This window comes from Channa argus, chromosome 8 (assembly GCF_033026475.1).
Source record: "Channa argus isolate prfri chromosome 8, Channa argus male v1.0, whole genome shotgun sequence".
In the NCBI taxonomy this organism is placed as follows: domain Eukaryota; kingdom Metazoa; phylum Chordata; class Actinopteri; order Anabantiformes; family Channidae; genus Channa; species Channa argus.
This window is the reverse complement of record NC_090204.1, coordinates 23,968,970-23,987,685: the sequence shown is the minus strand read 5'-3', so window position 1 is coordinate 23,987,685 and position 18,716 is coordinate 23,968,970. Positions and strand designations below refer to the sequence as shown.

The following is an 18,716-nucleotide window of genomic DNA, read 5'->3' as shown; positions in this document are numbered from 1 at the left end:
TTTTAGGTTCTGTAATGAAATGAAAATGTATCTGCTAATAATTAGTTCTGGGATTTGTTTTACACCAAAAAGTCATTTTTCTATCAATAGTGGATCATAATTTTAATGAGCTTCTGTAGCCAGATTTGCTGTATATGTTGTTATAATAATGGTGAACGGGTCCCAGCTTAAATGACCTGATCACAAATAGCACTTTTTTATTGGATTTTTATTCACTTTTCTCAGAAATGTTATAGACAATGGGTCATTCATAATAATTCTACAGGGGAAAAAAATATGTTGAATTCTTTATTTCAAATGTTTCATGTTTCAAAAGAACCTGCTCTGCTTTTTCGGGTACTTCAGCTGCGGCTGTGGGTGAATGTAGGACCTCGACCCATCACCAGAGGGTGCACACACATCCCGTCAGGAACCTGGAGACAAGCAAGGTGCCAGTCAGTTAAGTGAAGCCTCCTCGTAAAGTAGCAAAACCAGACAGTGTAATAAGTGAAAGTGTGCTTAAAATACAATTGCTGTAAAAGCATCACAATGAAGTACAAAAAAGGAAAAGGATTCTTTATGCAGAGATATTTAATATCTCATATGAGTTAAATATCATATAGTAATAGTACATCTTAATTGATTTAGTGGTTGTATTTTGAACCATTAATCTGAATCTGCAAAATAAAGTTATTTAAATGTGGGGTGGTTAAAAGCAGCAAACAGATCTAAGGAGGAGACATTAGAAGCAAAGTACCTTGAGAATAAATGTTTCAGTTTCATCAGATGTAACTGAACCTGAACTGAAGATCCTATGATGATGTTGTGTTGTAATTAAGGTTGGACTGGAAAGTATTGGAGAGGTTGAGCTGAAGATGTCAGAAGAGATGTCAGAGAGACGGGCAGAAATGTTTAGTGAGTCATCCAATGGAATGGACAGGAAGAGCTGTGGGTCGTCAGCATAGCCATGATAGAACCCAAGCACCAAGAACTGAGCCCTGTGGCAGAACATTGGAGAAGCTGTGAGAGTTCAAAATTTGCCACTGTCAGCACATCTGGAAGGTTCATCCAGATAAGTACAACCTAAGCCACTTAGTGCCTCTCCTGAGATTCTTAATTCAGAGTGTGCACGTAGGAAGATCTGGGGGTTTACAGTGTTGATGGCAGAAAAATCAAGTAGGATGAAGACAGAGGATGGATGCACAACTGTGAAGCCCACAGGAGCTCTGGGGCCTGATTCTTATAAATGTACAGTAGTCAAGAGTCTGAGATGTTGGCTGTGATGCAATTTCGAGTGAGAATGAGGTCCAACTGATTGTAAGCTTTGTGGGTTGGTAGAGCGGGGACCAGCTGTAGATTAAATGTGGTCAGAGGTCAAAGGGTACAAGAAAAAAAGGTGAGATAAAAATTAAATAAATTGCTGTTTAGAAATAACTTGATCCAGGCTTGTTATCATACTCACACTCGTGGCTCCTCAATAAACTGCTGGACGTGTTTGCTGCCTACGATCTTGACAATGAGTCTGGGCTTTGTATTTGTTCAAGATGGGTTTTTCCGAGCCGTGCTGCCGATGATGTGTTCAGGGACTCCCTGGAGACACGCAGACAAAGCGGGAGAGACAGGGATGCATCCATCACACGGCTGATGGAAGCTGCCCGGCTCAGACCTTTGTTAAAGTGAAAGACGTCTATCAGGTGAATCCTTTCTTATGTGAAGCCATTAGAGCAAAGCACGACGGCCACAAAATAAACAGCTTTTCTGTTTCCTCCAGAATTTCTCTCTCTAAAACAGTTTGTTACTTGCATGTGGAATAACTCTGATTCTTCTACATTCTCTGTGGCGTCAGGCGTCCTGTTTGCTCTTTGTGCACCATGGTTACCTTTCTGTTCCCTCCCCTGTGCTTCAGAGCTGCTTCCCCACACACACACACACTTGGGATTTATAAGTGTGTGTTCTGTATTTGCTTCAGCCGGTGTTAGTAAGAGCATGTGAGAAAGGACAGGGAATGGTGAAAAAATGCCTGATGAAATAAAATGAATCTAGTTTAAGTGTCTGCAAAGTAACAGGATCCATTATCTCCAGCAATAATATTCAGTTATAACAAAAATGATTTGTTTAGTCAAAGTAGACACATTATGTAAAAATACTAGCAGGCTCCATCTGAGGATAACTTTATTTAGTAACAGGGACTTGGTCACAACCTAAAGTATGGAAAATCGTAAAAGTTGCTGACAGGGCCAGAGAGAAAGTCAGGGGACAACTTGAGTTGTGACAATAAAGCTCCATCTGAAACCGTCGGATAATTGTTGAAGTGGTCAACGGGCGTCCGAGGGTTATTTTCACATCACGTGGGTTTTCCAGGGGCCTATTATGGATGCGGTCCAACATTAGGGACATAAACACATTGTTGTGGGGTGATTGTGGACACACTGAGGTTTGTCAGCAGGACTTTCTCAGTCCAGTGTCAAACGGTTTCTTGTTGTTTGTGTACCGTGTTTATTCTGCACATCACTCTAACCCAACCTAACCTGTGTCGAACCTGCACATCTTCATCAGACACAAACTGTTCTGTGACTACTCACTCATTCCCTCCCCCCCCATATTATGTTTGTAAGTAGTTACTATTGAACAGTTCACTCTATGGTAACCAGACCACCTTTCGGACAGTTGCCGTGCAACATTTAGTCATATTCTCACCTCTAAAATGAGCCCGATAAAGGTTCGGTCTGTCACATACTAGTCCTGAAACCCTTGGGACCCAGATGCTATAGTTGTTACCCACAAATCTCTACCGTCGTCCATGTGCTCTTTGGTGCAGAACAGGCAGTGGACAGTAACTTAGGAAAACCAGCGCTTGCTGCTGCTAAACACTAAGAGTGTCCTCTAAAAAAAACACGATGCATAACAGCCTAAATTACAGCGCATGAATAATGTACAAACTGTTCTTCCTCTCCACTTCTGTCCAGCTGTCCAGGTATTTTTCGAAGCCTCTGGCCTGCAGTTAACAAGGGAATCAGCTGTTTGAAGTTAACTTTAATTTTGCAGGATCATTAATTAGGAAGATTTTTCTAATTAAATTTTCAGAAGCGATAAAGAATAAGCTTTGATAAGAAGCCACAGCTTATATAGAGGCCCTAATTACATTAATTACTCTATACCTGGAGGAGAAATCTGAGTCAATAAGATCCACAGGCGTCTAATCTTTTCACAGAATAAAGCCAGTGGTGGCCCCCTGCTGCAGGAAATCGGCCTCTCTCCATTTGATTTCAGGAATGAAGTTATTAAAGGCTCTTAATAACCGTGGAAATGGCTGCTCATTCGTCGTGGCATTGTCAGTCCCTACACGTCACAGGCCTCTTTGAATGGGAAAGTCAAACACAACATCTAGATCTTAATGATCAAATGAACAGCAGAGAGAGAGGCGTTGACGCCAAGCCGAGCTCCACATGCTGTGCTGAAAGCATGAGCTCAAATTTCTTTCTGCTTATTGACAAAGTTGTTTAGTTTGGTTTGTGTTAAATCGGAAATTAAGGAAATTACCCCCAGACTTTTGGTTTGTCATGTCTTACTACCTTTATCCCTAAACCTTGAACAACCTTAAGCATAGTGTTGCTTTCATGATTCATCTTAATGGACTGAGCAGCTTGTTAAGTTAGTGAGTTGCAGTGAAAAGATGCCAACCTCCGTGGTGGAAAGTAAGGAAGTACTTTGTTACTGTACTTAAGTATGTTTTTCACGTGTCTGAAATTTACTCAAGTAGTTTTCATTTTGGCTACTTTTGACTTTTATTCCACTACATCCGAGAGCAAATCTCTCTACTTTTTACTCCACAACATTTCTAATCAATGTTGCGTTACAAAAACCTCACTTTACACATTTCATTATAAACCACTTTTTCCATTTTCTTCTTCCATGGTCTTATTTAAAACACTTATTTGACACATTAGCAGTACTCAAAGTGAGCTGGTATGCAGTAATCTTACTCTTTGGCTTCCCCAACTTGACGTTGACAAGTTCACACTCGACATGAGCAGTTTAGAAATAAAACTGAAAAAAGCCTCAGATCTTTAACGCAGCATTTATTATTTGTCATTTAATTCATCGTTAATGTTCACACAAACATGAAGCAGCGCTGGTCCAGAGAAAAAGAGAGTTAAATACTTTTACTTTTAATACTTTAAGTAAAAGTAGAAATTTCAGTGGGTGCTAATAATTTTACTAGAGTACATTATTGTATGTTAATTTGTACTTTTACTTTGGTACAGTTTTTGTGTACTCCATCCACCGCTGACCTCCCTAAATAATGAAACAAGTGTTCAGCATCAGGCTCCAAAGCCACAACCACTCTTATTTCCGGGAAACAGCTTTTTCTGGGTTGGAGAAGTAAGTTTGTAACTGTTTGTATGGTGTAATTTGAGATGAGCACAGCGTCTGACAGATCCCACTGCCAGCCTCATTTATGCGCTTGGCCGAGACGATCGTTTTGCACACGGGCCGTAATTGATTAGCAGCCCAATTAAAGAGCAGCGACAGGGGCCACGGGTGGAAGAGGAGGTGACGGAATCATGGCGCCCTCCTTTGCTCCGGAGTAATTCTTTTACTGAAGTTCTAAATCGGGTTTGCCTCGGACTGATAATGGATGTCTGGGCTATCTAAACATGCACCCGAAAGCCAGCTCAGTCCTTCAGCAGAGATGAAACAAATTACACAAGGAGGGGAAAAAAAAGCGCAGGAAGGAGGCTGCACCGCCATGTTTGTCTGTGTTAAGTGAATGTGATTTGGGAGGAGAGAAAGGACTAAAGTGAAGGTACGTTTCACAATGATAAATGGATCATTTAATGGGTTATCTCTGTCTCGTTAACCTTCACCTGCACGCAAATGATGTGTTGGATTAAACAGTGGGTCCTGAACAAGGCAGGCACTACGTCTCCTGACCGGCCGTGTGGACAGACACATTGATCAAAGCGTCATGTCCACGATCTCCAACACTGCTGCATCACCCTGAGCCATCCATCACCCGCTCGCTCTTCTGGTTCACGTGGCAGTGTCATTTAACATTTTCAGAAAGGCCCAGGTCTGCTCCACATACCTGCACAGGAAGTGTCCTAATGTCCTTCAATGTCCAATGGTCACACGAAAAAGGTCTGCAAGCTACTGAGACTGTCGTGCTTTTACACCGCGGAAAGTACAAAATAGAGACACCTTTTTCGTCATTAATAATAATAATAATGGGAGAAAAGGTTTAGTGTGCTCAGCTCTAAATCATCAGATGTTCATCAGAGGAAACCTAAAAGTACTTTTGACAGTTTGATAACATCCCATCATTTGCTTGTTATTGCTATTGCTAACTTGAACTTGATTTTCAACCCGTTTCTTGAAGGACTGCAGCTAAATGACATTTTCTAAATGACACTTTTTGCAGAGTTTGAATTCAGCTTTGCTTTGGTTATGGTCAGTTATGTTAAAACAGCTCTAAAACACAATTTTTCCAGAGGTTAAGTGTTTTGGGCGCAGTATCAGAGTAGTTGTAGTGCAAGTTGTAGTACACAAGTACACAATAAGTAGGATCAGGCCTGATGCCTGATACTGGTATCGTTATATTGCTACCAGCTGTGACTATGTTTCCTACAAAAACATAATCACAGTTGCAGTTATTATTAGTATTGTTTAAGTTGTGAAACTACTAATATTTGCCAGGATTCTGTCAGATCAGTGCTTCTCAAATCATTTGACAGGCAAAAACCAACACGAAAGTGTTCAAAGGAAAAAAATGCTAATGAAAGTTTACCCAAACTTGATTTAGTATAGAGCATAAAGAGCAAGACTGGATTCATCATATTTCTGATTTGACAGACGTCTTTGCTCAATGATTATTTCCTGCAGGGACAATATGAACTTTCCTTATTTGTTAGTTTGTACAAATCAGTTGATGGTTAAAAATAAACATCAGTGTTCGGAGAAGAGTTTTCATGCCCCTCACTAGTGGCAGCTAAGAGTCATTTACGCTCTACACCCTGACCAGCACAGAAATCACCTGTCACAACAGGAAATGTTCCGTCGGTGGAACTGAAGAAACAAGCAGCTGCATGTCGCCCAAATGTCCGTCAAACATTCCCAGTACTTTATACCAGGAGCCAGGTTCTGACCCGTCACCCCACATTCAGGAAACTGTGCATCAGAAATTAAAGGTTCAAACACGTGCATGAGTACAGGATTATAAATGTGGGCTGTGATGTGGCCATGTCTCTCTATTAGGGAGGTGTCAGACGTGATAGCAGGGCTCTGTTCCGCCCTTCAAGGAGCTCGAGCAGCAGGACGCTCCACCCACAACGTTCCCTGTGTTAAAATGCAAATGACTTTTTCCTGACCTCTCCTCAGTGGACGGCGAGGGGCTGTGAAAGTGACCTGCTTTGTGCTTCCAAAGGCCACATGCTAAGATGCTGCGAGCGCCGACGGGACGAGAAGGCATAGCTGATGATACCGTCTAACAGAGTAAGCTCATGTGTAACCTGTGCAGGCACAGCGTTCATTTGCAGTTTAGCTTTAGTTTGTCACAGAACCAGAGCCCACTGATGTGTGATGGATACACTGAAATTCATTCTAAACAGTGCTGCTAAAACAATAGAGGGACAACAGTTCTGTTTTACATCATGTTTGGAGGCTCAGAAATTGCACTCGACAGACTAATTATTACATTCACCAAAATGCAAACTCTATGTACTTATTCACAGCTGATGGAAACTAACACTGAGCTGCTTCTGCTATGTGATGTTTGCAGAAATCTGTTTCGTGTTTTCTTCACGCTTTGTGTTTCCACCTACATGTTTCAATCAAAGGTACCAGTTAGACATTTTCACTCCTTATAAACACACAGTTAAATGCCTGTTCTGACATCTTGCTGCCTTTAAAACAGTAAATTAGTTTTGCTTGTGTGCTTTCATGCACAAGGTTAGATGGAGACTGTCCTGTGAAATACAAGATGGTTATTTGTACCATCCACAGAAAACTATGAAGTTATAGGTTTACCACACGGTGACGTACTATTGAGCGCGTTAAAGGTTTGTCTGGAGTCATGTGGGGTGATTGATGGTTCACAGAATAGAGACTCCCACACAGGCGATTGGGGTTTATGTGCACTCGGAAACAACTGTTCTTGTTGCTGATGTGGCAACAGACACGAGAAACAGTGCTTCCTTAAAGTAACGCCACATGTCACATAATAAGACAATAAGGAAGCTCTGATTATTAAGGCAAACTGTGACCCTGAGGTTTTTGTGCCAAACCCCAACCAAACCTCTGTGTTTGCACATTTTAAAGGGCAACTTCATCAATTTTTAACTTCAAGTTCAGATGATGTCATCTGGGCGAGCTGTGGAAAAGCAGGGTGACCATGATGACAAACTCCATGGTGTGAGCAACAAGATGACATAATCTGAACTGAAGGTTCTTCCAAGTGATGTCATCTGGAGGCATTTTCAGGCAGAAGTTGAGAGATATATTCATATAGGGAATTCAAAGGGAAGATGGCATTTATGTACATGTGCGACCCAAACTAGAACCAAAGGAAGCAAGTTCAAAATCAGTGAAGACGTCCTTTAAATCAAAAACCATTTGAATACTTAGAACAAAAAGCAGGTGTGACAAACATTATCCACTAATATGTAGCATGGTGTCAGAAGGGGTGCAGTTTTAACACAGCCAGTTTCTCTCATCCATGTCTCCCCAGAGACAGAGGACAACAAGAAAAAGGTATGAAATTCACATTTTGTCATGTATGCTTCTGTAATATTTCTACTTTAACTTGAAAACCTGATTTATAAAATTAAATTCCTGAGCTTCTGGGTTTTCTAACCACGCACGGTTTGTCAGTGTTGCTGCTACACCCATTGAGAACAGAATGTGTCAGTGGAGGTGCTGCATCACGGTCGGTAATCCAAGTCTTGGGCTGCTGAGACAAATGGGTCCACCTGAGTTATTGTTGTTATTCGTCCAAATGAAGCTGCAAGTTAATTGAATTTAGCCCTTTACTAACTATGATCCACCATCTCTTCCTGTCTCCATCAAATCTGAAAAACATTTTAGCAAAACGAAAGCTGTCCAGGCAACTAAACATCCCCACCCCGACCATTAAGACGGCGTGATGTAACCAAGTTTAGAGAACCGGAACTCATAATAATTAGGATTTAGGGATCTCATTAAGAGAACAATACAGAACCTGCCTTAGAATAATCAGGTTTTTAAGATCAGTATCACTTTAGTTCAGTGTCATTTTTCAATACTTCCAAAAGTCTTAGGTAAAACAGGACGGTCGAAAGCTGACAACAAATGGCTAAAATGCGAAATTCCATTTGCAGCATTGTGTGATAACATTGTGTGTTTTGAGGCAGGAATCTTTAAGCTACACTTGTGAACTTGAGATGCATCAAGTTTTATTCATTGATACGAGGAAATCAGTGACAATTCCCTGCAAATCTAATGGTACAATGCAAAAATGAACTGTTGGTAGCTAATTCGGCATATTTAAGGTTGCAAACTATAAACAGAACATTATTTAATAAGGTGATTTAGAGATTTACTAAATGCAATCATATCAATTTAAATGGAATTTTTTTTCAACATATTAAACATTAAAAGACTTCACTTGTGTGACCAACTTCTACAGCAAACAGGAAGTATCGTGTTGCCATGGATACAGACGATCACACTGTGGGCTGCAAATTAAACCTGACTTTAGTGTCAAAAAAGATCAACGCTTTGGGCTTGTCGCTGCAGGGGTTTGCCATTGCAGAACATGTTCTGCATGTTGATTTCCTGTTTTTAAGCCAGATGCCCTTGCTGCCACAGCTCTCCTGTTTTTTTGTTTGTTTTTTTGAATCTTGGCTAAGTACTGAAACCAAGGTGTTGCCCTTGGTCGGGGTGGGATTCAAGCCTGCGGCCTTCTGCATCCCAACCCAATGCTATACCACTGAGCCACCAGGTCCCCTAAACCTCACTTTAGTGTATTTGCTGACATTTTAAAAAGTCCACCAAATCAGCTATCGACGGATTAATTGTACTTTAGACTTTTGGAAGTTTTGTAAAAACTGTCAGTGAATTTCTGTGATACTCAAGACATGTTAAAACCTGACTATGCTAAGACGACAATGCGCCGCAGTAGTACAAAACCTAGAATGTCAAAAAACTAAACCTATGTTTTTATTAGATCTATGTGACAGACTATTACTGCTCAGAATCAAGAACTAGTGTGGCACATAAAATAAATGAGTGTAAACTGTTAATTGAAGAGCTTAAGTGGCACCTGGTACGTAGGAATGCTGCTTTTCCATGTTTGTACTTGTTATGCTGCTGGGTGCATCACATTTGACACACAGACATCACAGCCTACATGTCAAACTACTTTATTAAGGTATAAATCTAATGCCCAAAGTCTCCCTTATTTTGCAAGATTGGTTTTCAGAGTTTGCGGCTCACCTGAGCGATAGATGGAATTTGAGCGCAGGTGAGCACGACTGTGTCGAAACACAACTTTCTATTTCTTCTACATATATTCAGCTAATGTTTTTAGAACTTTGGAGTCATTTAACATGGACATGCATCATAACATAACAGTTACAACCAAAGACTGCAGCTCTAAATCATTCATGTAGGAGCAGGTGCCCAAACAAAGAGAGCAGATTTGGTTGTGCTTCTCCTTAATAAAATGACTTTTCTGCAGATAATTTCACTTTCAAAAAATGATTCTAACTGAACTGAAGCGTGCGGCAGGGTTGCAGCATCTTCCTCACCTTCCTCAGATAGCCCAGCTTGTAAAATAAAATATTAAACTAACCCAACATGTTAATGCGGTGAGCGTGGAGAAAGCCCCCTGCTCACGGCAGACTGCCATAAATCGGGTCTAAATTTCTGACAATCATCTTCAGCAAAAGGCCTTTCTGGGCTTCTTCTGTCACCTCTTATCTGTCTGCTGGAGGACACCAAAGAGACTGACACATAATAAATGTGTGAGTGCAGAGGGTGTGTGTCTCTCTGAGACTATTTCTGTGCAGCTGCACAACAAAGCCGTCGTCGGATTCTGCAGAGAAGGATTGAAAAGTGGAATGATGACATTGAAATCATTGCACTCTTTAGCTCATATGTTATTGTTTCTTTAAACGTTTCTACCTGTAAAATGTCAGAAAACTCTTTACAATTGTCTAATCAATTCTAATTGACGGCATTATAATGTTTTTTTGACATGTGGTAGCAATGTACCATTTAATGTGCTGGTCTTGCTGTCAGGAACAATTTAGGGTCTTCCTGACTTTCCCTTCACCATGGAACAAACCACCGACCCTGTAACTGGTTTAGACCCTGCTTTACCTTCCTGCTCCAAAGATACTGTGGACCACCTGGTTTACAGGTGAGCAGTCGCAGCAGTGGGCTCATACAGCTACAGTCAGTCACAATTATGGCCCTGATTAAGGTTTTAGAGCTTTGATTTCCCCAGCTGGAAGCATATAAAAGTTTTTGAGAGCATTGGTTTGCTGTGCACTTAAGGTGGTGGAAGATAAATAAAATGCAGCATTGCAACATCAGAGATCACAATTCACATCCTTAAGCTAAGCCAGATGTGTTTGGCTTTAGACAACAACAGCACTTTTGGTTATACAAACCTAGACAACCTCAGGCTGCTGACGTACTTGCACTGAACACATTTGAACTGAAGCTAGTTCCCATCCCTCCAACCCCATCCCTCATTCACATCATCTCAGCCACTCCTTTTCATTTTTTGGATCATTTCTTCCCCCCCCTTCCCCCCATTTGTTCCCCCCTCTTGTAACTTTTGACTGCAAGCTTAGGTCAATGGAGCCAAAGCAAAACTCTTCGGTTCATTGGTCTCATTATGGAGGAACAAGCTGCCAAATTCTGGGGCCGTCTTTTTCCTTCATTCGAGCTTGGAGCTTGAGGGTCCTGCACAGTATCTTAGCTGTTCCTAGGGCTGCACTCTTCTGGACTGAGATCTCAGATGTTGTTGTTGGATTCTGCTGGAGCCACTCTGCCAGTTGTGGTGATCACAGCCCCCAACGTTCCATTTACCATGGAGACAACTCGTGCCTTCACCTTCCACGTCTTTTCTAACTCCTCTTTTAGCTCTTGGTTGTGTTCCTGCTCCCTGAAGTTGCCCTTGCTTGGGATTTCTAGATCTATCACTACGGCCTGGTTTTTCTGTTTGTCCACCACTAGTATGTCCATTTGGCTGCCACCTGACAGCTAGAAGGTCCCCGGTTCGAATCCCTGTCCAGCTGCAACCTTTCTGTATGGTGCTTGCGTGGGTCTTTTCCAGTTTCCTCCCACAGTCCAAAGACATGCATGTTAGGTAAATTGGTTGATCTAAAATTCCCCGTTGGTGTGAATGTGAGTGTGAGAGGCTGTCTGTCCGTTTGTCTCTAAGACAGACTGGAGATGAATATTCTGTGTCTGTGGGCTCAGTTAATGTCAGTGTACGTATGTCAGGAACGTATTTAACCCCTAAAAACTTCCCTTAGAATGCTGCTTCAGAATAAATAAATTAGTTGGTTCACAGTGGATGCACACAAATCAAAGTTTCCATGCGTAGCAGCTGTTTTTTAATTGATGGTCAGCGCTAGTGTTGAAGTAGATTTGTTCTCTGCCTTGAACTCCTCCACTAAGTCAAACTCATTTTACAATATAAACCCTTGGGAAAAAAGTATATAAACCTGCTTCTGTTTTTCTTTGCTGGGGTTGGCAACACATTATCTGACCTTGATCTGAAAGAACATGTCTTCACCTTCAGGCTCAGACTGTAAAATAACAAGTTTTCTTATAGCTGTGAAACAACTCTTCACTGGTCTGGACTTTGAGTCATCTCCACATCAATCAATTAGCCCCCTCTGGCCACTCAGCAGCGACCCAGAGGAGAAAAGGCTCTAGAAGAGATTCTTTATCTGCTGTCAGGATGGTTGTCAGGCGACAGGACAACAAGCAGCAACCGTGTGGACTCCGAGCGTCCAGCAGAATCTGCTGGTTTGTCGGATGTTCAGCTCCAGGTAAAAAGGTTAATAAGGACTTTTCTTCTTTACTGGAGAGACAGTGCTGTCACTTTGCAAACGAGGACGCCTCAAACAGGTCTCTGCCACATGCAGCGCATGAATATTTTAGAATATTAATTGCATACTTAGTATGCTGTTGTCATGTAGCTTTTATTAGTATTCCATCAAGTCAATGAGGCACGAAAGGGCCAGATGCTGTGTCCTCATCTATCCCACATATATGCTTGTCTTTTGTCACTTATTAGCGCAGTGAGTGTCAGTGTGCTCATCACTTCAGCGAGCTGATGTCATGTATTTATTAATTGGACCAGTGAGTTTAAAAATGGATTAATAATACTCGGGTCTGATCTAAACTAGTGGAGTTGGACAGTAAGGACAATGTCTATACCTCCTTGTGGTCATTGTACTCATGAGGACTCACAAAAACAATCTGGAGTTAACCCTCACATTATTTATTGTGTACCTGAATATAGATCTAACCCAAGATTTAACCCATGAATGCAACCAATTTGACATTATGGAATACTGTAAGCAGAATTATTGAAAATATAATCCACAAACAAACAAAATACCAACACTGTCTCGTCCCACAGCGTCACTTAAAGACGCTTCCTAAGGCGTTTTTACATCCTTTGGTGTATCATATTAATGCCACAGGTACGCTTTGGCATTACCACTGGATGCTACAGGAGCACCATCATCTGACACCGCAGGAATGACAGTATACGCACAAATGTCACGGTAACGTTACGCTATAAGATTAATTACATCAAAACAAAACGCTGCCAACATACTTCCTCACCATAGGAACCACCACCTCTCACATTAGAGCTGAACCCTGGTCTCCTGTGGAAAACTGTGTCCTGTTCAACAATCCACCCCCCTACGAGACTAAGTCATTGCTTTAGGCGTCAACAATGGAAGCGTCACGGTTTCCGTTGTGCTACACTGAAAGCTCTGAGCGTCGATCAGCGACCAGAACTGGTACTGTAAGCATCAGCATGTTACATAAAAGGGATTGATTTGCTCTTTGATGCCTTGAGAACGAAAACGGGATGAAAAAAAGGGGAAAAAAAGATTCTTTACCGCAGACTTTCTGGTAAAATGGAGTGAGAATACAGATACGTGATGCACAAGCAGAACACAGGAAGCCACATGCCCTCCTCTTTTCATTTGACACTGGGCCTCAGTTAAACCAGCCATAAAAAAGTGATATTTGACAATAGATGTAGAGCGTTAGTTTGCCCTGTTGGTGATGTAGCATAAATGAGGGAAGAGTCGCTGGAAAAACTGCAGTTTACAGTTCTGATGTTTGGGTGGCTGCTGGTGTCCACAAGTGTCTGTACGAACTGTGTGCAGCACAAATGTACAATCACACAGGTTCAGAATGAGAAATGTGTCAACACGTCCACGTAAACTCAGGTGGATAGAATTCTATGCATAAAAAGTTTGTTGAAGATTTGCTGCTATTCTTGTGGATTTACTTCAGCAAAGAGTTGTATAAAATAAATAATTAGGTTGAAAACATATAATGTCAGAGCCTGATAAGAACCTGACACATGCAGGGCATCAGGACGGACCCCAGGTCCCTTTAACTTCCCTATTTCAAAGTATCTCTCTACTTCTAGCTAAAAAATGCCTCCAGATGACATCACTTCCTTTGTTGCTCATACTATCAAGTTTTTTAATCATGGTCAAGGAGGAGTTTTTTTCAGCTAGAAGCAGAGAAATATTTGATCAGAGGGGACTTCATAAGCATTATTGTACATTTACACCCTAAACTAAAGCCATAGAAAGAAAGTTGAAATAACAATACTTTTAATAACAACGCCGCTGCAATTTTGATGACAAATGCAAGCGGCCCAGAGATTCTTATTATTATTCCTCTATTAAAATGTGCCTGAAATAATGGAGAATGCACATAGAGACAAATGTAAAGGCGGAGAATATGTCTGACGCTGACGGCTGTGATTGGCCAGCTATTAACATCTGTCATGTTTGTCAGCCAAGACAATTTATCATGATTTATCATTATCAGATTTTATTGTATCAGACAAAACCTTCATGTAGTCTGGACCTGGACTTTTGATTATGGAACTAAGACTAAACATTAAGAGCTGGAACAGGCCTATGTCCCTACAACTACAACTAGTAAATACATACAAAACACACTATATGTCTAATAGTAATGAATGATGTGTGCAGTGGTTTCTACCAACTCCACTATCAAGATGTACATCATGGTCCTGTGCATTTCGTTGATGAATATCTTTGGTGCATCTGCATTTTTGTTCGGCACTTTATGAACTTGCTCTTCACCTCTCGTCTGAGTCACAGCACTGAATTTTTTAATTGAGCCGGAGAAGAGCAATTTAAAACAAACGTTCTCATAAATTCACATTTAATTTTCATGGGATAAAAAATATCATCGGTTTGGGACTTTGAGCATTCTGCTTTTACGCATCAGCACCTGTTCATTGGTATTTATTTTTATAGGTAGTTTTTTATGTGATGACTAATTTGTCCTGAAGTTGACACACTGTCTGTTTAATCATGTAGAAGAGACACTCATTTACAAAGTTTTGTTCACTTCTGCACCCTGGAACTTGGTGATTTACCTCAGTGGAAGTGACTTTTATGACTGCAGTGGAGGTGAGAGTCAATGAAGCACATGAGTGGAGGTCTTCAATAACATTATAACTCTCTTTTACTGCACTTCAGGGCTGTGGGTTGGTGGCAGAGCGCCAGGCAGGGGGGGGGGTCAGCGGCGCCTCCATTTCTCCTCCAACACTGTCACAAGCCTGCTCACCTTTCCCGGACGAACTGATAGGCACTTTTCTCGGGTGCAACCCCCTCAGATATCCCCCCTAAACGATTCGCCATGGGAACAGCAGATGATTCTACCGTCAACTTTACGTTTCTGTCCATACGTCCTGCTGCCTGTGTCTCTTTTATCAAAACAGTAGGTACACACAGAGGAGAATATTATTTCTGGTCCCTGAGCGGATTTTTTGTTACAGTTTTCCAAATGATTATTATTGGTCCTTGGGCTCTCGTTACTGTGGCCTCACAGTTTTCTGGATTTTAACTTCCTGCCCAGTCCTGTGGGTTTCGATGGCCTCGTCATGTCGGCCGGCCTCAGTGAACACGGTAAAGTTCACAGGTAAAGTTAAGTTACAAGATAAATGACATAACAACAAAACACTACAAACAGTGACAACGTCACACACGTCAATCGTCATTAAAGTGCACAACATCTCCAACTGGTCGAACCCTGGTCTCCTGTGGAAAGGTCTTGTGTCTTGTATTATCCACCAACCCGTCCATTTCGTATGAGACTTTTTCACTTTATATACTACATCACTCATGCAAACGTTTACCTTAAGTAACGAGGGGACTGGACAAAGTGATGCTTTTGGACACCTCAGGAATGAGGACAGGCAGACACAGCTGCCTTTTACTCCCTGCTATTTGGTGTCATTTTTAGCTTGATGTCTCAGATTCTACGCAGACACACTGACACACTGTAACATGCATTTTACATTTACATTTGCTGAAGCTGCCTGTGGACTAAGTCTTAACCAGTTTATTGTAAATGTCATGACAACAATTCTCTGCTTCTGTTCAGTTACATCAATTATGTCACTTTCAACTCAACCTCATGATACTTTGCCATCAGAAGCTTTTGAGAGATACACAGAAAAATGTTTTTATTAGAGAAGTTCATTCTTTTTACAGGTTTTTTGCTCCTTCCACGTCCATATGGACACGATACACACTCAGTGATGGTGAGAGTCGCATAGTCCATTAGAGTTTAGATTGCAATCTGCAGGAGTGTTAGTTGTGGCGGCTGTACTTTGTCCCCTGGAGGACTGGGGAAGAGGAAAATTGAAACTACAAAAAGAAAAACAGACATTTAACAGCTATGTCAGAGTGAGATGTGGCTTCCCGGCGCAGCCAAAATCTGACGCCCAGCTCCATCACTCTTACTATCCTGTCTTTTACTCCAAGCAGCTTCTTCTTGCCATCTGTTCTCGTCTGTGTAGAGGAAACATAGCAGGGGAGGTTCAGTTTTCTTCAGACTTTACCCCATGTTTTTTAGCATAGTTTCAAAATAGAGTATGGATTGAGCTCAACCCGAGAACTGTATCATATTATCTGTGTAAATCTGACTGGAGTGTGATGCAGTTAAGTTCGTGCTGCACTTTAAGCCTTGGCCATGCGGATCTTGTATCATTAGCTGTGTTTTCCCATTAAACGAATGTTCTTAGTCCTTTTTTCCCCCACAGACTTACAATGCATTACATTAGTATTTGAACATCGGGATCAGAAATTTCAAGTCCGATTCCCAACTCAGAACATCAAAAGAACCTGAGCAGCTCCATCCCCAAACCCAATATTGCTGCTACTTTCATCTGCAGAGTGAGAGCTGCAGTACGATGGTGTTACTAGCACTTTTGTCTTATTTATTTGTGTCTCACACACAAACGTAGTACTTTACAACTTTTATCTGTGGACATGATCCTAAAACATTTGTAGTTGCAAAATACCATGTAGTCACATTGCTAACCTGGCTACAACTGGAACACAGTCAAGTCAGGTTTGACATAATTCCAACATCTAACTTCTGAGATAAATAGAACTCGATGTAAAGTCCAAGAACCTCCCCTGGGGTAAGAGTCTCTCCAGTGTATTTTAAGGTGTTAAATGCTGCTTGACCATTCAGCACAATAGGGTTTAGTGCTGAATTGAGGCCCTGGTTCCTGCGATGGAAACACTGGCAGAGGAACTTATTTCCACTAAAGGTTCCAGGCCGTAAGGAAAGGCCCTCAGGTGGAAAGGGGGCTATTGATAGTTGTCTTGCTCTTAACTGGAAGCAACAAAACTCTAAAGGCTCATTATTTTAATATCTGATAGACCTTTAGACTAAAGAAAGAGCCAGGATTCATGTACAGTATCTCCATCTTACAGTTCAAATTATTTACAAGTGCAATTAGGCTTACAGTACTGAGCCTGACCCCCATAACTGAACCCTGCCCAAAGCCATACCTGACACTTATGTGTCCTATCCGGTTAGTATCCGGTTAGGTTCACTGCAGTTCGTACTCATTACAAGTAAATTTAGACATTTTCCACATTTGGTTCTTCGGTTTCACGGCAAAACGTTTTGATAGTAACATCAAATTTTTTCATTTCTTTTTACATTTCAGGAGTAACACAATATATCTGAGTGGGTCTTTGGTTGTCACCTGACAGCCAATCAACATTTATTCATTTTATTTTTTAGTTCCACTAATGTCAATGCACAATTTAATCTATAACCAAACACCATTCAAATTCTGTTTACATATTCTATGACTGAAAATGTGCAACTTATTATTTGCCCCCATCTCATAATACATAAATAAAGCAGTAGAATTACGCAGTTCCAGTCACTTTACAACAACTTACAAATAAAATATTGAAAGCTCTGAATCCATTTACAATAAATTATGTTAACAATACATTAGAAGAAGAAGAAGAGCTTTTAGATGTCAACTTCATATGTATTATTCTTTCTTTATAATCTTAAAAAACTTTCATTAATTTCACGGATTAACACTCCAAACAGAAATATACATTTGTTTTGAAGTATTCTGTGCAAATTGGTGCTGAAAATTTAATTTCCTTCTGCCTTTTCATCCTCAGAGGCGAAAATAAAAAACCCTTTGTACATTTTCTGGGCAAGATAAATAATCAGTATCTTGCCCTGTTGATAACTAATAATATTTTTAACTCAACCTAATCTGGATTTTATGAAAAATGTGTTAATCAATAACTACTTATGGACAATTCTTACTGCATTTTCTGCAATATAAACTCAACTCACAAGTTTTATGGTGCTCATATTGGTGTTACCCAATACCTCCACACAATAAGTAAAATACGGCAAAATAAGTAAACAATATAAAATTAACAGTCTTATACTCTAGCGCAAACTTTATTTTGTTCAGAATAAAAAAATAAAAATAGAGCATTAGGTTGCGACGCAGGTTTGAATCCCACCCCTTGGTGCCGGTCCCAAATGCGAGGGTTGCGGCAGGAAGGGCGTCCATGTGTAAAAACACATGCTAAACCAACGTGCAGAACATGTTCTGCTGTGACGACCCCTGAAGGGACGAGCAGAACGCCGCTGATATTTCCCATCTATCATTAAATACAAAATAATTACTAAATAATACCAAAGAAATAGTCCCAAACACAGAACCTTGTGGCACGACACAGTCAATCTTCATGCAGCTATGTCATCAAACTCTACCTATAGTTGACTTAGATGTGCAAACCATTTACCTGTAATTTTGACTTCAAAGTGCAGTGATCCAAAGTATCAAATGCTTTCTTTGAATCAATAAATACTGCATTTGTATACGTTTTCCTTTTTAATGCAGTTGTAGTTTATTATTTCCATGCGTGCGAAAGCTGTTGGTTTGTTTATCCAAAACCTGTTCAAATATTCTTTTCATTAAAATGTTTTAGTGCTTGTACAAACAATTACTCAAGTATAAAATGTCTACAATAATATCATGGTGAGACAAATACAAACCCAAATAGGAACAGAAAAACAGAATGAAATGATTTGCAAATCTCATCCACCCATATTTTATTCACAGTAGAACATAACTGGGCAGAGCTTCTCGGATGTAAAGA

General features: G+C 40.7%; 1 long non-coding RNA gene across 1 annotated transcript; it reads right to left on the bottom strand.

Annotated features, from left to right (window-relative positions):
- Positions 1–271: 271 nt before the first annotated feature.
- Positions 272–1,853, bottom strand: LOC137131564 (uncharacterized). Its single transcript, XR_010915005.1, has 2 exons — positions 1,442–1,853; positions 272–413 (listed from the first exon to the last, which is right to left on the bottom strand). It is a non-coding gene; the product is annotated as an uncharacterized lncRNA (long non-coding RNA).
- Positions 1,854–18,716: the final 16,863 nt, after the last annotated feature.